Here is a 21002-nt window from a genome sequence, read left to right on the forward strand (position 1 = left end):
ATACAATGGAGAAAGGAAAGTCTCTTCAACAAATGGTGTTGGGAAAACTGGACAGCCATATGCAAAAGAATGAAATTAGATCATTATCTTACACCATACACAAAAACTAACTCCAAATGGATTAAAGACTTGAATGTAAGACCTGAAATCATAAAGCTTCTAGAAGAAAAGATAGGCAGTATGCTCTTTGACATCAGTCTTAGCACCATATTTTTGAATTTCTGATCAGGCAAGAGAAACAAAAGAAAAAAATAAACAAATGGTACTACATCAAAGTAAAAAACTTCTGCCTAGCAAAGGAAACCAGTAATAAAGTCAAAAGACAACCTAACAATTGGGAGAAGATATTTTCAAACCATATATTGGATAAGGGGTAAATGTCCAAAATATAGAAAGAACTCATATATCTCAACAACAAAGAAACAAACAACCCAAGTAAAAAATGGGCAAAAGATCTGAACATTTTTCCAAAAAAGATATACAGATGGCTAACAGGCACATGAAAAGATGTTCAACACCACCAATTACTAGGGAAATGCAAATGAAAACTACAATGGATACCACATTATGCCCTTCAGAATGACTATAATCAACAGGACAAAAAAGAGCAAGTGTTGGAGAGGATGTGGAGAGAAGGGAACTCTCACACACTGCTGGTGGGAATGTAAACTGGTGCAATCAGTATGGAAAACAGTATGGAGATTCCTCAAAAAATTAAGAATAGAACTACCGTATGATCCAGCTATTCCACTGCTGGTTATTTATCCAAAGAACGTGAAAATGCGAATGTGTATAGTTCTATGCACCCCTGTGTTCACTTTAACATTATTCACAATAGCCAAAACTTGGAAGCACCCTAGGTGCCCACAAAGAGAAGAATGGATAAAGAACATGTGGTATAATATACCCAATGGAATACTACTCTGCTATAAAAAAAAGATGAAATCTTCCTGTGACAACATGGCTGGACCCTGAGGATACTATACTAAGTGACGTAAGTCAGAGGGAGGAAGTCAAATACTGTATGATCTCACTAGCAAGTAGAAGATAAAAACAACAGCAAACAAACACATAGATACAGAGATTAGATTGGTGGTTACCAGAGAGGAAGGGGTGAAGGAGGAAGGAGAAAGAGGTGACAGGGTTCATCTGTATGGTGATGGATGGCAATTAGTCTTTGGGTGGTGAACATGATGTAGTCTACACAGAAATCCAAATATAATGTTGTACACCTGGAACTTAGGTAATGTTATAAACCAATGTTACCTCGCTAAAAAAAAATTTGCAGTACACTGTTGAAAATGCTTGCCTTTTACTTTCTGGCAGCACTTGCTTTAAACAGTTCAAAACAATATGGGTAGAATTAAAATCATGGATAGAATATTTTTAAGAACTTTTAAAAATGCTAAGTTGAACTGGACAAAGAGTTACAGAGATCCTCAGAGTCCAAGAAACACAAAGTGAAATCACTGGCCCAGAGAGGTAAGTTGACAGGGACATGCCTGAGGTCATCCACCAAAACCTGGAGGCCCTGAGCTTTGGTTTCAGAGCTAACAGACTGAGAAGAGGCACCCTGGGCCCCCTCGAGGTGGGTTCTCTGGTCACAGACTGCACAACTGTGGGCTTCAAAAAGCTCTGTATGTGACCTTATGAGAAGTGGTAAACTTGGAGATAGGAAAATAACACACACCACAAGGGGAGATAGCAAGGAAACATGCAAATTTCCACCTTTGCACCCAGTGATGCCATAAAAACTGTCCCCTGAGAATGTTTACTCACATGTCCGTATGCAGACTTGAGACCTGAAGGAATCAGAGGAAAAAAGAAAGAATTAGACTAAGATCTACAAATACTGAGATATTGGAATTATTTGCATAGACTATACAGTATAATCGTGTTTAATGTCATAAATAAAAGGAAATTGAGAGTATGTGTATAAAAACAAGAGGCATAATAATCATTCAGGCAAAATGCTAGAACAAAAACAAATACAACTTACAGAAATGGAAAGTATAATAAGGTGATAAAAATGAGGGCAATAAAAGTGTTCTAAAATTGATTGTGGTGATGGCGCACAACTCTATGAATATATTTAAAAATGTTGAATTCTATACTTTAAATGAGTGAATTATATCTCAATAAAACTGTTGTGATTGCTTTTGCAATTGTGTAGAATTTATTCCTCTATTGCCCAATGTGACAATCTGTTTCCTAGAAGGAAAACCTTGAACCTTGAGAGAGAGACGAGTGAGAGAAAGGGAGACTGAGAGAACAGAAAACATTAATATATTTTAGACAAAATTAGATTAATGTGGATTGGATTTTCACTAATCCTACACATGTGAGTTTGAAATTAGGAAAGAGTGTACTGCACAGAATATACTTGGTCTTTCTGGAAGACCAATCTACTAGACCAAATCTGGAAAATTGGATGAGTTTTGGGAAAGCCCAAAATTTTTCTGGAAGCAGCATTTCTTTTTCTTCTTCTTTTTTTTTTTTTTTTTTTTTTGTGAGGAAGACTGTCCCTGAGCTAACATCCGTGCCAGTCTTCCTCTATTTTGTGTTTAGGATGTCACCACAGTATGGCTAGGTAAGTGGTGTGTAGGTCCACACCTGGAATCTGGGTTTGCCATCCCTGGGCTGCCAAAGCGGAGCACTTAACCATTATGCTACCATGCGGCCCTGGAAGCAGCCTTCCTTCTGAAGACTTAAAATCTAAATTATGGTGAGCAAGCACATCTGCTAGAATGGGAAACAAATTCATTGGATTCAGAATGTAGAACAGTTTATTTATTGATTATACATTTGGACTAATTTACTGAGCAGACAATTCTGTGCCCCATGGTTAGTATGACATTTAAAAAGCTTCTTTTTCAACTTTTATAAAAATGTGCAGTATAACTTGCATTCAAGGAAATGCACAAGTATTAAGTTCATAGTCTGATGAATTTTGACAGTTGCATAAATCTGTCACCCACACATTAAGATGTAGGTGATCGCCATCACCCCAGAAAGGTCACTTTTGTGCTCCAGCTCAGTCAATCCCACCCTCAACCAGAGACATCCATTGTTCTGAAATCTTTTACCAGAAATAAGTTTCTGCTGTTATTTTTGTCTTCATATATGGATATCATATAATTGGAATAATGCAGAATATACTTTATGTAAGGCTTCTTTTACTCAGCATAATGTGTTTTTTAATTTTATTTTATTGAGGTTACATTGGTTTATAACACAGTGTAAATTTCAGGTGTACATCATTATATTTCGGCTTCTGTATAGACTGCATCATGTTCACCACCAAAAGTCTAGTTTCGATCTATCACCATACATATGAGCCCGACATTTTGCCCTCTCCCCACCCACTTCCCCTCTGGTAACCACCAACCTGTTCTTCTTATTTATGTGTTTGGCTTCCACATATGAGTGAAATCATACACTATTTGTCTTTCTCTGACATTTCATTTAGCATAATACCCTTAAGGTGTATCCATGTTGTCACAAATGGCACAATTTCATCTTTTTTATGGCTAAGTAGTATTCCACGTGTATATATACTACATCTTCTTTATTTATTCATCTGTTGATGGATACATGAGTTGCTTCCAAGTCGTGGCTATTGTGAATAATGCTGCAATGAACAGCATAATGTTTTTGAGATTCATCCCTATTGTTGAGTAATTCATTCCTCCCTATTCCCGAATAGTATTCTGTTATATGGAAATACCACAGTGTGTTTATCCATTCTCTTATTGATGGACTTTTGGGTTACTTTTGGTTTTTGACTATTTATATAAGGTTGCTTTGAAGTAGCACATTCCAGGCTTTTTTTGTGTTTATATGTTTTCATGTCTCTTGGATAAATGATGACTACATTTATGAGAAACTGCTAGACTGATTTCCAAATTTTGCATTCCCACTAGCAATACGTGAGAGTTTCAGCCATTCCACATACTTGTCATCACTTGGTATTTTTAATTTTTTTAATTTTATCCATTCTAGTTGGGAGATGATAGTATCACATTGTGGCTTTAATTTGCATTTCTATGATGCCTAATGATTTGAACGCCATTTCAAGGGCTTCTCAGTCATTAGTATATAACCCTTGGTGAAATGCTCATTTTTCATTTGAATTGTTTTATTTTTTATTATTCAGTTGTAGAAGTTATTTATATATTCTCAATTGAAGCTTTTTGTAAGTTTTATATGTTATATATTTTGACTAGTCTTCAGTTAGAATATTCATATTTTTAATAGCGTGAGCAAAATGTTTTAATTTTGATAATTTTTTTTTTTTGGTTAGTGTTTTCTGTGTCCTTTCTGTGAACTTTTTTGTCTGCCCCAGTGTCAGCCCAAGGTCATGAAGCTAACCTGTGTTGAAAAAAATGAGCATTACAATGTAAGGTTTTACACTTAGGTCTTTGATCTAGCTCAAATTAACTTTTTGTGTATAGTGTGAGGTTTTGGTTTTTTCTCGTATGTACAGCTAGTCATTCCAGCAAAATTTATTCAAAAAAACTTCCTTTCCTCATTTTACTATTTTGAAATCTTGTTGAAAAATAAATGGATTGTGTGAACAGTAGTCATTTTTATTAAACCTTTCATTCTGTTAAAGTGATCTATTTGTCTATCTTTGTGACTATGACAATACCATATTATCTTGATTAATGGAGCAATGTAGTAAATCTGGAAGTGAGAGAGTGTATGACCTCTTCTTTTTCTTTCTTAAGATTATCTTAGCTGCCCTAGCCTCTTTTCTTTTCCATATCAAAAATTACTTTGTATACATCTTTTAGAGAGAACTAACATTGAAACAAGATTGAGCACTGTAATCCATTGACATGGTATAGTTCTCTATTGGTATTTTGGGATTTCTCTGTTTCTTATTTTTTTTTTTTTTAGGAAGATCAGCCCTGAGCTAACTGCTGCCAATCCTCCTCTTTTTGCTGAGGAAGACTGGCCGTGAGCTAACACCCATGCCCATCGTCCTCTACTTTATATGTGAGATGCCTACCACAGCATGGCGTGCCAAGCGGTACCATGTCAGCACCTAGGATTCAAACTGGTGAACCCTGGGCCACCAAAGTGGAACATGCGAACTTAACCACTGCGCCATGGGCCGGCCCCTCTTTGTTTCTTGATCAGGCTAGCTAGAGTTTTATCAATCTAGATTTCATTGGTTTTTCTCAATTATTTATCTATTTTTATTTGATTAACTTTTTACTATTATCACTTTTTTTCCCTTCATTCTGCTTACTTTGGTTTTTCTATTTGCTCTTCTTTTTCTAGTATTTTAAGGTAGATCATTGATATTGAACCACTATTCTTTTTCTAATAAAAGTGTTGTATTAGTTTTCTAGGGCTGCAATAAAAAAGTGCCACAAACTGGGCAGTTTAAACAACAGAAATTTTTTGTCTGGCAGTTACTTCTGGGGTCTCCAAGTATGAGATCAAGGTGTTAGCAGAATTGGTTCTTTCTGAGAGGTATGAGGCACAATCTGTTCCAGGTCTCTCTCTTAGCTTCTCGTGGTTTGTGGGCCATCTTTGGCATTCTTTGTCTTGCAAACACATCACCCCAATCTCTGCCTTCATCTTTATGTGGCATATTTCCCGTGTGAGTGCTTGTGTCCAAAATTCCACTTTTTATAAGGACACCAGTTATATTTGATGAGGGGCTCACATTACTCCAGTATAATCCCATCTTAACAAATTCCATCTGCAGAAACTCTATTTCTAAATAAGGTCACGTTCTGAGTACTGTAGGTTAGGACTTCAATGTATGAATATGGAGGGGGCACAATTCAACCCATAGCAAGCATAGTGCTACAAATTCCCTTCTAAATACTGCTATACTGAAAGATTTTGATATGTTTTATATTCATTACCATTCAGTTTGAAATATTTTCTAGTTTCCACTTTTATTTCTTCCTTAACCCATGGATTTAAAAATGTTTGATGTTTAATTCTGAAATACTTAGAGTTTTCTTTTTTTTTTCGTGAGGAAGATTTGCCCTGAGCTAACTGCTGCCAATCCTCCTCTTTTTGCTGAGGAAGACGGGCCCTGAGCTAACATCTGTGCCCATCTTCCTCTGCTTTATAGGTGGGACACCTACCACAGCATGGCTTGGCTAGTGGTGCCGTGTCTGCACTTGGGATCTGAACCGGTGAACCCCGGGCCCCGGAAGCAGAACCTGTGAACTTAACCGCTGTGCCACTGGGCCAGCCCTTAGAGTTTTGCTAGATATATTATTTCTATTGATTTCTAGTTTATTTATATTGATAACAGAGAACATACAATATGTGATCTATTTTTAATGGCTTTATTTAGCATATGAAATAGTACACATATTGAGAGGGTACAATTTGATGAATTTTAAATATGTATCTATCTGTAAATCTTTACTAAAATCAAGACAATAAACATATCCATCAATTCCCAAAGTGATGTCACTCTGTGATTCCTTCCTCTCCTCCAATTACCAGGTAAACACTGATCTACTTTCTGTAACTATAGATTAGTTTGCATTTTCTAGATTTTTATATAAACCTTATCATACAGAATGCACTAGTTTTTGTCTGGCTTCTCTCACTCACCATAATTATTTTGTGATTCATCCATACTGAAGCAGGAACAATAGTTGATTTTTTTTTTTATTATATACTAGTTTATCCATTCATCTGTGTATATGCATTTAGGTTGTTTCCAGTTTTTAGTTATTATACATAAAGCTGTTATGAACCTATGTATAGGTCTTCATATGGGCATCTGCTTTCATCTGTCTTGGATAAACATCTTGAAGTGGGATGGCTAGAACCTATGGTATATGACTACAATATGCTAAGTGTACGTTTAAGTTTACAAGAAATTGCGAAACTGTTTTCCAAAGTGGTTGTACAATTGGTATTCCAACCAGGGGTGTAGGAGAGTGACAGTTGCTCCACATTCTTGGTATGATCAGATTTTTTAATTTTAGGTTATCAGAATGATAGTTGTGTAGTGGTATCTGATATTTTAGCTTTAATTTACATTTCCCTAATGGCTAGTCATAGTGAGTATATTTTCTTTTGCTTATTTGCAATCTATATATACTATTTGAGATGCAAGTGAATTGTACATCTTTTGTCCATTTTTATTAGATTATTTGCTTTATGATTACTGAGTTTTAAGAGTTCTTTATGGGGGCTGCTCCATGGCTTGGCAGTTAAACTTCCAAGTGCTCTGCTTTGGCAGTCTAGGCTCGTGGGTTCAGATTGTGGATGTGAACCTGCTCCACTCATTGGCCATGCTGTGGAGGCATCCCACGTACAAAGTAGAGGAAGACTGGCAGAGATGTTGGCTCAGGGTTAATGTTTCTCAAGCCATAACAAAAAAAAAAAAAAGAGGAAGTCTGGGAACGGATGTTAGCTCAAGATGAATCTTCCTCACCAAAAAAAAGAAAAAGAGCTTTTTACATATTCTGCGCACATCTTTTATCAGGTATGTGATTTGTAAGTATTTTCTCTCAGTCTACTATGACTTGTTTATTCATTTACTTAATAGTATTTTTGCAGAGCAGAAATTCTTAATTTTAATGGATCTCAATTTATCAATTGTTTTTCTCTTATAGATCATGATTTTGCCACTATAGCTAAGAAATCTTTGCTTAACCCTAAGTCACAAAGATTTCTACTATATTTTGTTCTAGAATTTCAGTAATTTCACATAATAATAAAATTTGTTTTATTTTAAGTTTTACATTTAGATCTATGATCTATTTTGCATTACTTTTTCTATATGGTGTTAGGTATAAATTGAAGTTCATTTTTTAACCTAAAGATACCTAATTATTCTCACTTATTTTAAATATATTTATCTTGCTATATTATAATGCAACTTTTTAAAGCTGCCTTACTTCTATTTTTGGATTTTGTTGGCTTATTAACAGGATGTTGGCCTTGGTTCAGGTAGGCAGGCCGTTTATTTGTAGATAAGCATGATCTTTTTGAGGCTGTTTTAATCTTTGGTAGGATGGTCTACAGCAGCATTTCCTGTAAGTCTGGATTAGCTCTTTCCCCACGGGGGCTTTTTGTGATCTTGGATTGTTCAATGCAGCCTCTTCTCTCTGACTGTTTGGAACTCAAATGTCTCCCTAACGTGTGTAACTCCCATAGAATCTAACAATTCCATTTATGTTCTTTTCCTGGTAGTCATTTCTTGCTCATTCTCACTAAGTCCTGCCCTAAGCATAAGTGTATTTGAAATGTATTTTAGTGTTTTCTCTCCACAACTCTGATTTCTGTCTACTGAACTCAGTGAGACCACTATATTATGTACGAACTGCGCCTCCTTGCACTTCAGTCTGGAAAGTGACTCCAGGCCAAAAGCAGGAGCTATCATGGAACTGAATTTCTTTCCTTTCTTTACAGATTTACCATTCTGCACTCCATGCTGTAAAACAGCTGAAAACATTTACTTCATATACTTGATTCAGTTTTATAGTTGGCTGGACAGTTAATTCATCAGGACTAACAGCAGAAGTCCAAAGGCAAGTTTTAAATCCATCAAATTGTTCACAGTTTTCTGTCTTGAACCACTTTCTCTGACTCATCTTACAATTCCAGTCCCTTCTATTCCTTTTCTTACCCTCTTCTTACAGCCTCTTTTCAACCCTAAGATACTACTTTTATGGATTTGACTTTTTTCCTCCATTTCTCTATACCTAAGATGTACTTTTCAGCTATTTTGCCAATAGCTACCCTATATAAATATATTGTTTGCTTGAGCAATTTCTGCAGGCTCACACAGGTGACACCTTCTTCAGGTTGGGTCCTAGACGATAACAGATGGACACAATAATGTTAGATAGAATTGTCTAATTAGATATTGCCTTTGAAAGATGGTTATCTTTGCAGCCTTTCCTTTCTAGATAAGCCCTTGCCATGGTAAAAGATAATAAGCAGGCAACTTGGGAATAATCTTAAGAACTAACTAATAATTAAACCCATTTATAGGGTTTGCCAGGAGGGGTAGGAAGGAGGGGAGAGGTGGGCTGGAATTAGTCACAGGATGCTCTTGGCAGAGATTGGTAGGAAATTGTACGCTGCAAAGTTGCTGGAACACTTAATGATCTTATCTTTAAAATTTATGGATTTGTATGGAGTTAATGTTAGATCAGTTTTTCTGTGATGTTATCTTGGACCATATGGGCTTGATTGAATGGGTATTAAGAGTTTGTACTCAGCCTGCAATGTCCATCATGATGTGGTCTGGCTGTGTTTTGAGAGTCAGGGCACACTTTGCAAGTTGTCTTCTCCATTCCCCACAGCCCAGATGCCAGCAGGGCCTGTTTCATTCCATCCCCATGCAAGAATTACCAGCTGTATTCTACGTATTGCATAATGAAATTTCATTCCAAAGCTTAGAAAGAAATGAAGTATAACCAAATTCAGAATCTTAAGAAAATGTCTTTATGATTAATAATATTAATTTTCTGAAAGCAGTTCAGAATTATATTCCCAGTACCAGACATTTATTGAATGGATGAATGAATGCAATTTTTAAAAAGTTATGAGACAAGTGACGGGAATTGGTAATGTGTATAATCTTTTATCCTAGTAGACATAATTAAGTGAAACATAATATAGATACCTGAAATCTACAAAGTAAGAATGTATATAAAATTAAGATACCTTAGAGGTATGTAAGAGGTTTGAATTGTTGGAAATGATTTACCTTTTGATTACAGATCTGATTGGAGTAGTGGGGAAATCAAGGACTAGGGAATTATCTAGACATTGGTCATTAGCCTGGAAATTCTATTATTAGTTATGAGACCTTTGGGAAGTAATGATTTCTCTAGTCTCAGTTCCTTCATCTGAAAAATGGGAAAATTATTAGAGATGGAAGAGAATTAAATGATTAACTGCATATGCTAAGCATATGGTAGCTGCTCATAAAATATTCCTCAGCTTCCCCTTCACTTTTCGTCATGGAAATCAATATGTAAGTATGTTGAGGTAATATTATACTGGTTAATAAGGATTATTTATTTGTTACTCTCTTCAAATGGAGATCTCCTTACAAAAAGCTAATCTTCTGAGGAAAAAATAGAAAAAAGGGAAATGGAGAAAGAGAGAGCAAGGAGGGAAAAAGATAGAGTGCCACATAGACAGGTGAAATTTCACCCCAAATTTTAGCTACATCTCATGCCTCAAATCTTGAGCTATGTGGAAATAAAAATTGTTTGAGAGATAAAGTAGGTTAGATGGTCTTTTTTCTGTATATGGCGTTCATTTACTTGGTTTATTCACCCATCATTTGCCAATAATCTACCAAGTGCCAGACACTGTGCAAAATGCCAATAATATTGCAAGGAATTGTAAATAGTCTTTGCCCTCATAAACCTTATAGTCTAGCAGAAGAGATGCATGATGCATGAAGATTTGTGTTACAAATCGTAGGAGCTGTGGCTATGGGGACATATAACAGGGACTTCTAAGTTGGGAGGGAACATCTGGGAAATCTGTGTAGAAGGGATATCTAAGTAGAGACCTAACAATTAATAGAGTCCTCTAGGTCACCGGGTGGACTGGGAAGCAGTGTGGGGATAGCATTCTAGGAAGAGTAATCATGTCTGCAAAGACTCTGAGAAAGGAGAAAGCATGGTTTGCACAGGGACTGAAGCAGAGCTGGCTTGAATGGGCCTCTTAGTCCACAAAGCAGAGGGTGGACCAGGTGACCTAAGGTGAGGCTGAAGGAAGTCCAGGAATAAATAACATAGGGTCTTAAATATTTTGGATTATAAAGGCAATATGAAGCCAGTGAAGGGTTTGAATCAGGACAAGGCAACCAATTTGTGTTATAAGGCAATCTTTTTATCTGCAACGCAGTGAATATATTTGAGGAGGAAAGAGTGCGAATGCAGAAAAAGCTAGGAAACTGGTAGATTCATGCAAGGCAGATATGACAACGATTTGCATTAAGGTGGTGGTAGTGCAGATAAATAGACCTGGACAAATTAGGAAGGTAATTAAAAGTTAGTATCAACAGGATTCTGCCTAGCAGGCTAAGCCTGCTTCCCAAGCCCTCCCAACCTCCCGTATCCACTTCCTTACCTGGAGAAATTCTATGCATTCTTAAATTGAAACTCAAGTGCCAACTGCATTTTGATTACTTCCCTCCCACAGGCAAAGTTAGTGGATTACCCTTACAGCACCTGGCAAATTCATCCCTGAAGGCAGTGGATTTCAACCCTGGACACACATTAAAGTCACTGGGGAACTTTTAAACACTTCTAATACTTGCCTCCCATCCCAGACTGACTCTTTAGGAGTTGGGACAGAGCAAGAATACTGCGTAAAATCTCTCCAGGTGGTTCTAATTGTATTCAGGGATGGGAACCAGCACTTCAAGGCCATTTAACATACTGGCATTTTTAGTTGTCCTTTCCACTAAGCTGCAAACTCATGGTGGACTAGGACTGTTGTCTCATCTTTACATCCCAAGGGCTTAGCACAGCAATGATACATCTTAATTTACTCCTATGTATTTAAATAAATTAAAATATACAAGCTGAATTACTTTTAGCCATTTGAGGCTTTCCTTCCCATGAAGATGACTGGGAATAATTCAGGGGAGATTCATGAAGAATGCACTAGAAACACCTTACTAAGGTGGAAGCAGACACTTAAAATCACCTTGGAAATAAAAGTATAAAAAGCATGTAACTGTTGCCAAAACGTAAATATTGTTACCCTTGGCAATATGCCCTGATGTGGGTTCTGCCCAAGGGTTTTCTCTGACCTGTAGAGAAAAACAAATATTTTTTTTTTTTTAAAGTATCTGTTTCAATAACTGTACATTGGTCCAAAGTACACAAGCTAATTGTCTACTTTGACCCTAATGTCCAATCTGTTCCCAAGCACAGAGGCAATCTCTAGTCTTGTCGGAGTAGGAAAGGTACAGACTAATTTTTTTTATCTATCCCTACTTCATCTAGTTTTGGGGGACAAGCACAGCCTGATTTCTCTGAAAGCCTTATCATATTACTGATTTTGGAATGACATTGTAGCTTGTCCATTACCACAATTCAAGGGACTGGATTTCACTGCCTTGTAATATAGCACCTGTTCAGTTTTGAAAGAAGCCATTTGATTCCATCATAAAGTGACTGCTTAATTTAACAGGAAGTAAAATCAGCTTATAAGAAGGCCTAGACAAAGCCTAGAGGGCCCCTTTCCATCCTGACTATAAGACTCTGGACCCATAGGGAAGTGTCTGAACACCTGTACAGATTGGTGCTGAATTGAATTAGTGCTATAATTTTTTTTCTAATGTTAACATGATTATGCTCTTTTATAAAACAATAGCTCTATCAATGAAGGGATAAAAGGACCAAATGGGAGAACTTAGCCAAACTGGTCTCCCTGTCTGGAGGGGTAGAACTTGGGCAGAGACTCCTAAAGTGAGGGCTGAGTGTCGATGCAGACACAGCTGGACTGCAACCAGTGGAAAATGAAGCCTGTGATCAAAGAATCAGCAAGAACTCAGAGGTATAGTTGAAACGGAGTTAGAGAGGTGGGGGGAAATTATAGAGCTGAAGCTAAATCTAAAGCAGAGTCTGAGACAGCGGACAGGCAAGAGGCTGAGTGAAGCCCAAAGGCAGAATCTTGAGGGATTGCCTGAGGTACGATCCTTAGAGAGGGTGAGCCTCTAATAGGTACGTGCTCTTGCAACTGCAATTCAGAAGGATGGTGTTTTCCATAATTATTATTTTATTTAATTTCAGGGATCTTCTATGTCTCATATCTTATCTTTCTAACCCTGTTAATATTGCTTAGATCCAAATTTCTGGTCTATCTCTGCAGGACTTCATGGCATGAAATTTGTGCACTAATCTCATTCTCGATTTCTGCATTAGTTTTCTATCAACTTGTGAAAAATAATCACAAATTTAGTGGCTTAAAACCACACATATTTGTTATCTCACAGTTTCTGTGCGTCAGAAGTCTGGCATGGCTTAGCTGTGTGCTCTGCCCCAGATGTCGCAGGCTGCAATTAAGATGCCCTCTGGGCTGCATTTTCAACTGGAGGCTGTCCTGGGGAAGAGGCCTCTTCCAAGCTCTTTGACGTTATGGCAGAGTTTAGTTCCCCGCAGCTGTAGGACTGGGCTCCTCAGCTTCTACGGCCACCTGCAGTTCCTTTGCGACACGGTCTTTTACATACACAGTTCATGACATGGTTGTTTGATGTTTCAGGCCAGTAGGAGAATCTCTGCTGCGTGCAATCTTTCTGATCTCTTTTAAGGCCTCAACTGATTAGATCAGGCTTGCCTAACATAATCTCCCTAAGTTAAAGTCAACTGGTAAGAAACTTTGCACCTGAAAAATCCCTTTGCAGAAGTACTTATATGTTGCTCACCTACATAGGGGAGAAGGTATCTACACCAAGGGCCAAGAGTCTTGGGGCCATCTTAGAATTCTACCAGAGATCCATTTTACATTCTTATCCTTAATTTACCTTTGACTCATTTTCGTACTTAGATTAAATATATTTATCTGGCTATATTGGATATATCTTTTTAAGCTGCCTCAATTTTATTTTTGGAACAGGACAGGTTGTACATAAATATATTGTAGTAATGCAGTATTTATGGAAACATACTGGATTTCAAGTTTAGAAAGACCCAAATCTATGCAGTTTCAGGAAGGTCAAAAGGAAAAATACGTAAACTTTGATGTCAAGGAGCTTAAAATTTTATTGGAGGAAAAGAAATTTATGCAGTTACATAAATAAATAGCAGTACAAAAATTGAGGTACATGCAAAGTATTGGAGGAGTTCATTTCTTATTGGAGGAATCAGGAAAGGCTTCATGTAAGAGGTGGCATTTAAATTGGACTTGAAGTGATGGGTAGGATATAGATAGATGGAGAAGACATTGGAAAAAAAAACTGTTCTAGAACAAGGTACAAGCAAAGTAAATGCACATTGAAGACAAAGTTTGGAGAACACAAGGCAAGATTTTTATTTTGACTGGAGTCTCTCATGGGCCTGATTAGAAGAAGTGGAATGAAAGTAGATTCATATTAGGATCCGCCTGAAGTGCAGTCAAAAGGTTTCATTTATTACTATTAATTCTTTGAATAAGAAGGTGAGTCAGTGAACATTTCTGAAAAGGAACAGGAAAACTGTAGGTAGGTGGTAGGTGGTATGGATTGGAAGTGGGAAAGTCTGAGGCATGAAGGCTAATTGGTTGGCATCAGTTATAATAAGTAACCAGCAGTTCTGCTTACTATTGTTGCATAATAAACCACCCCAAAACTTGCGACTCAAACAACAATTATTTTATTATCTCTCAAAGTTTATGTGAATCAGAAATATGAGAAGGGCTTGGGTGGGTAGTTCTGGCTAGGGGCTCTCATCAGATTGCATTCAGAAGGTGGCAGAAGCCGACCTGCAGGGAGCTGGTGCAGCTGGACCCTCTTTCTTTCAGTTCATTTGTCTTGATTTCTTTTTTTCCTCTCTCACTCTGTCTCTCCTGGTAGCCTGAGAAAGTCAACATATAGTCTGCTTACACAGGTTAATTTGGGCTTCCTCACAGAATGTTAGCCGCAGGACAGTTTATTGCTTCTATGGTGGCTCAGGGCTCCAACATGAAGGTTTTAATGAATAAAACAGTCTGTCTCCCCTTTTCTAACCTAGCTTAAGATGCTACCCAGTGTCCCTTTGCTGCATTCTGTTGATTATAATTGAGTCCCAAACTTTTCCATATTCAAGGGGAGGGGAATTATACTCCATATCCAGGGGTGTGACAAGATTATAAAGGAAAACAGAAAATGGAAGATGACATCATAACTGTTTTTGTACAATACAATATGCTACCAAAGGGAAGAGTCAGATTTGACAGTGAAATGTAAAGTATATGTCAAGCAATGCATGTATATTTAACTAACTGTTTAACTAAAATAGGAAAGTTGTGATAAAGGCCACTTTTTAAGGAGTTTGATATTGTTATGAACATCATATTTATGGTAATTTTTTGTTTAAATGCATGACTCCGCCAGGATAATGAAGCATACTCTGGTTTGTATGTCTTGGAACTAAAACAATGACTATGAAATAAAAGGATGAATTAACAAATTGTGTTAAACACTGTCACTTTGAAATATTCAGATGAAAACATCTAGAAGGAAGTTAAAAAAGAAGACTCTAAAATTCAGGAGAGATACCAGGATTAGAGACCTCGCTTTGGGAAGCATTCACACAGTGTCATTGAACTGCCACAAGAAGGCCGATTCTCTTCCCTGGGCTTTCATTGGTACAGGAATATTTGAACCAGGTAATCTCCATGAATGAGATGCAATTTGTAGTCATTTCTGCCTGTTATAAGGCTTTTATCTGCTCCATTCAGTTTAGAGGAAAGACTGTTCTTTCCTCTAGCATCCAGTGTCACAATGATTCTGTAAGAGGTCATGTTGACATCTAGTGAGAGTCTGAACCCACACTCAAGCCCAGCTCCTCTATTGATTCAACTACCCTTTGAGGCCAGGGAGGTGGCCATAATGTTGCTGCTGCTAGAAAAGGTAGGCTTTAGTAAAGAGCAAGCTTTCTCTTGAATCCTGGCCCTGTTAGATAATGGCTATGTGACCTTGGCCTAGTTGTTTAATCTTTATGACCCTGTGTTCTCATCTGTAAAATTGAGAAAATAATACCTGGCAGAAATTATATGAGATTGTGAATATAAAATGTGTGACTCTGCTTGGTACATAGAAGATAATCACTAATAAAACTGTAATTTTCTGACTCAGTCTGATATTTAGGATGATCAGAGGGGAAAAAAAGCACTTAACGTTTGGTCTAAACATTTTGGGTCATTTTAAAAGTGGTATCTGGTCCACTGTGAGGTAATTCATGAATTGTGAAGCCTCACCTATAGTTATACAAAGAAATTTTACAGATTCTATATTGAAATATCAGGTTTCTTGTCTGTGTATAGCCAACACCCAAGTGATTGAATGACTTTTAAAAAATTAGGTGAGAATTTTGCGTCAGTGGAGCTAAAGCAGATTGGGCAAAATACTTGATATAATCTTTGGCTATATAACTATTTTGAGTCCTTAAAATTAAAGTAGTGGTTTTTTAAGGGCTCCCTTGGGTTTTGGCTCATCTTTTCTTAAGATCTATAATTCCTCATGATTAATGTTATGTGCACAGAATTTAACAACATGCTTTCTTGTGCTATGATGCTGAGAAAAACTTATGAAGCTCTTTGTATCCATTTGACAATAAGCTGTTACTGTGTCTTGCTATCTCTTCAGTCCCTAGATTAACATGGAGTTCTTTCACTGGTATAAATTAGTTTTCCAGACAGTTTCCATAAAACATCAGTACTTCGAAGGTATGTACTCACAGAAAAAGTGTGTTCTGCCACTAAGCAACCTCAGAATAATATTTTGAACACTTTAGACCTCGGTTTAAAAAAAGTTCTTGAAGTATGTCATCTTTAAAAAGTTATACTTTCTGAGTGATGTCAGCATCATGGTGGAGTGAGCTCTTCCCTTAGTCTCTCCCCACTAAGATACAATGAAAAGGACATTCATAAACCAGAGGACATTCACACAACACAATAGACATCTGAGAGATCTGCACAGCCATAAATCTGAAGGTGGAAGTGCTGGACCCCGCTGGGGAGGCAGTGGAAGTAAGGAAGGGGATCTTCTCTCCCTCCTCAAATGGCAGCAATCTAGGGCACAGGGCCTCATGTGGCAGCTGGCGAATGACTGAGAGAAGTGGGAAAGGGCAGCCCTCTGCAGGAATGTCATCGCTCTTGCAGTTGCCTCCCAGCCCAGGGGAATGATCCACATCAAAGAGGCTAAGCAATCATGGGGGAATCTTTACCAAGCTGAGCAGCCCAGGAGGGCAGACAGCAAGTACAGAGCAGGAGCACCCCCAGGATTGTAAGTGTGAAATAAAGCACCCCTCCCACCCTCCTGCCTGGTGCACCAGCTCAGCCAGTAGGCCAGATCAGGGGATTCCTGCAGAGTGCCTGTGTAACTATGTGTGTAAAGCAGTGTAGCCGCCCCTGACACAGGAAGGGTTAATAATCACTGGAAAAGGCTTGCCAACAAACTGTGACCCAGAGGTGAGAAGGCTGGTGAGCCAATGGCGGGTAAGACCTCCAGGGGGAGGTAACTTAAGACAGGCACGGTCGCTTGGGGGCACAGATGGAGACATGATATTGATATTGGGAGCAGGAGGGGCCATTGCCTAGGAGGCCTTGCCTGCTCTGAGATAAAAATATACGAGCACAGCAAAAACATGATAATATCAAAACAGAGGCCGAGGGAGGGGTCCTTGAGAAATCACTAAGAATTCTTGGCATTCACTAATTACTTCATCCAGAACACCTGTGTATGTTTAACAGATGTGAGCTATGTATATATTGAAACGCTGGTTATAATAAACTCAGAGTGGCCATCAGCCCTCTCCATATCTATCCTGATGTGTACATTGGATTGCGACACCAACAAGCAGCAGTGGGCAGTGGGCAAAGGCAGACAGGCCTCAGTCAGCACATATTCCAAAGGACAGGTACAGCTGCATTGTGGCAGGTTCAGAATACCCAACAGCTGCATCCACCACCTGTGGCAGCATGTGGAATCTGTGACCAGATACTACCACTATGCAAAAGCACAAGTCAACTCCATGAAATAGCATGAAGAGATATATTAACATTTCAGACCAGAAGGAAAATAACAAATACCCAGAAATCAATCCTAAAGTCACAGAAATTTACAATATAAATGACAGTGAATTCAAAATAGTTATCATAAAGAAACTCAGCGAGTTACAAGAAAACCCAGAAAGACAGTTCATTCAAATCAGGAATAAAATTAACGAACAGAGGGAATTCTTCACAAAAGAGATTGAAGCTATTTTAAAAACCAACCAGAAATGTTACAGATGAAAAACACAATGTGTGAGATAAAGGAAAATCTGGAATCTTTTTCTTTTTTTTGAGGAAGATTAGCTCTGAGCTAACATCTGCTGCCAATCCTCCTCTTTTTACTGAGGAAGACTGGCCCTGAGCTAAACTCCATGCCCATCTTCCTCTACTTTATACGTGGAATGCCTGCCACAGCATGGCTTGCCATGTGGTGCCACATCCGTACCTGGGATCAAAACCAGCAAACTCTGGGCTGCTGAAGTGGAACGTGTGAACTTAACTGCTCTGCCACTAGGTTGGCCCTTGGAATCTTTAAATAACAGAACTGATATTATGGAGGGCAGAATTAGTAATTTAGAATACAGAAATATAGAAATGCTTCAGATGGAAGAGGAGAAAGAACTAAGACTAAAAAGAAATGAAGAAATTCTCTGAGAAATATCCAACTCAATTAGAGAAGGTAACATAAGGATGATAGGTATTCCAGAGTGAGAAGGCAGGGAGAAAGGAGCAGAGAACTTGTTCAAAGAAATAATTGCTGAGAACTTCCCAAACCTGGGGAAGGAGCTAGAATTACATGTAGGTGGAGCTAATAGAACACCTAATTACATGAATGTAAAAAGACCTTCTCTAAGGCACACACTAGTAAAACTGGCAAAATTCAATGTCAAAGAAAAAATATTAAGGGCAGCAAGGTAGAAGAAAATGACATACAAAGGATCCCCTATCAGGTTTTCAGTGGATTTCTCTGCAGAAATCTTACAGGCTAGGAGAGAGTGGAATGATAAATTCAAAATTCTGAAAGACAAAACCTTTCAGCCAAGAATACTCTATCCAGTGAAAATATCCTTCATATATAATGGAGAAATAAAAACTTTCCCAGATAAACGAAAACTGAGGGAGTTCATCACCACGACACCCCCCCTACAAGAAATGATCAAGAAGGCCCTCACCTGAAAAGAAAAAGAAAGGATTTACAAAGCCTTGAGCAAGGAGATAAATAGACAGACAAAATCAGAAAGTTGCCTCTTTCTATCAGAACAGGTTAGCAAACACTTAATGGTAACATTAAAGTTAAAGGGAAGGAAAACACTAAAAATAACTATAATCACTTCACTTTAATTAAACCTCACAACAGAAATGGAGTAAGTTGTGACAATAACTTAGACAGGGAAAAGAAAAGAGATGGAACCTGGTTAGACTAAGGAAATAAGAGGCTATCAGAAAAGGGACTATCTCATCTATGAGTTCTTTTATACAAACCTCACAGTAACCACTAAACAAAAAATCAGAACAGAGACACAAATGATAAATAAAGAGAAAACTGAGAAAACCATCATAGAGAACCACCAGACTGAACTGACAGTCTGAAATACATGGGACGAGAAACAAGGGAAATACAGAACAACTGGAAAATGAGTGATAAAATGGCAGTATTAAGTCCTCATATATCAATAAGCACTCTAAATGTAAACAGATTGAATTCTTCAACCAAAAGACACAGAGTGACTGGATAGATTAAAAAACAAGATCCAACAGAATGCTGCCTCCAGGAAATACATCTCAACTCTAAAGACAAAGACAGGCTCAGAGGGAAGGGATTGAAGATGATACCCCAAGCTAATGGCAAACAAACGAAAGCAGCTATTGCCATACTTATATCAGACAAAGTAAATCTCAAGAAAAAAAAGGCAATGAGAGACAAAGCGGGGCAGTATATAATGATAAAAGATACACTCCACCAAGAGGACATAATACTTATAAATATATATGCATCTAACACAGGAGCACCAAAGTACATAAAGCAACTACTTACAGACCTAAAAAGAGAAATAAACAGCAACACAATAATAATAGGGGACATTGACATCCCACTTCCATCAATGGGTAGATCATCTGAAAAGAAAGACAATAAGGAAATAGTGGAATTAAAAGAAAAACCAGAACAGACAGACTTTACAGATAGATATAGACCACTCCATCCCAAAACAGCAGAATACACATTATTCTCAAGTGTACATGGAACATTCTCAAATACAGACCATATGTTGGTAAACAAGGCATGCCTTAATAACTTTAAGAAGAATTGAACTCATATGAAGGAGCTTTTCTGATCACAAAGCTATGAAACTAAAAATTAACTGCAAGAAAAAAGTTGGTACAGTGACAAACATGTAGAGACTAAACAACTTGCTACTGAACAACCAATGGATCAAAAAAGAAATTAAAGGAGAAATCAAAAAATATCTGGAAACAAATGAAATTGAGAATACACCATACCAACTTATATGGGGAGAAATCAAAAAATATCTGGAAACAAATGAAATTGAGAATACACCATACCAACTTATATGGGATGCCACAAAAGTGGTCCTAAGAGGGAAATTCATAGCAATATAGGCCCACTTCAACAAAAAGGAAAACTTTCAAAAAAGAAATCTTAAACTATAGCTAACAGAACTATAAAAGGAGGAATTAACAAAGCCCTAAGTCAGTAGACAGAGGGAAATAATAAAAAGTAGAGCATAAATAAATGAAATTGAAAACAAAAAAACAGTAGAAAGGATCAATGAAACTCAGAGATGGTTATTTAAGAAGATAAACAAAATTGACAAGCCCTTAGCCAGACTCACCAAGAAAAAAAGAGAGAAGCCTCAAACAAATAAAATTAGTAATGAAAGAGGAGAAGTTACCATGGATATAATGGAAATGCAAAGGAATATAAGAGAATATTGTGAAAAACTATATGCCATCAAATTGGACTATCTGGAAGCAATGGATAAATTGTTAGAATCATACAACCTCCAAAAACTGAATCAAGAAGAAATAGAGAATCTGAATAGATCAATCACAAATGAAGAGACTGAAACAGCAATAAAAAATCTCCCAAAAAATAAAAGTCCAGGCCCAGATGGGTTCTCTGGAGAATTATACCAAACATTCAAAGAAGATTTAATATGTATCCTTCTCAAACTAGTCCAAAAAATTGAAGATAGAACACTTCCTAACAGACTCTAGAAGGCCAACATTACCCTGATTGCAAAGCCAGACAAGGACAACACAAAGAAGGAACATTA

At 37.5% G+C, this 21002-nt stretch overlaps 1 long non-coding RNA gene across 2 annotated transcripts in view; it reads right to left on the reverse strand.

The window, feature by feature from the left end:
- The window catches only part of LOC111774213 (uncharacterized), a 116760-nt gene that overhangs the window by 35903 nt on the left and 59855 nt on the right, over nt 1-21002 (reverse strand). The window contains exon 5 of one of the 2 annotated variants that reach the window (XR_011440441.1): nt 1780-1802. This is a non-coding gene — a long non-coding RNA (uncharacterized lncRNA). Of the gene's footprint in view, nt 1-1779; nt 1803-14301; nt 14526-21002 lie in introns of those variants that run through there. The other variant, XR_002809032.2, reaches the window with a different exon arrangement.

This window comes from Equus caballus, chromosome 7 (genome assembly GCF_041296265.1).
Source record: "Equus caballus isolate H_3958 breed thoroughbred chromosome 7, TB-T2T, whole genome shotgun sequence".
In the NCBI taxonomy this organism is placed as follows: domain Eukaryota; kingdom Metazoa; phylum Chordata; class Mammalia; order Perissodactyla; family Equidae; genus Equus; species Equus caballus.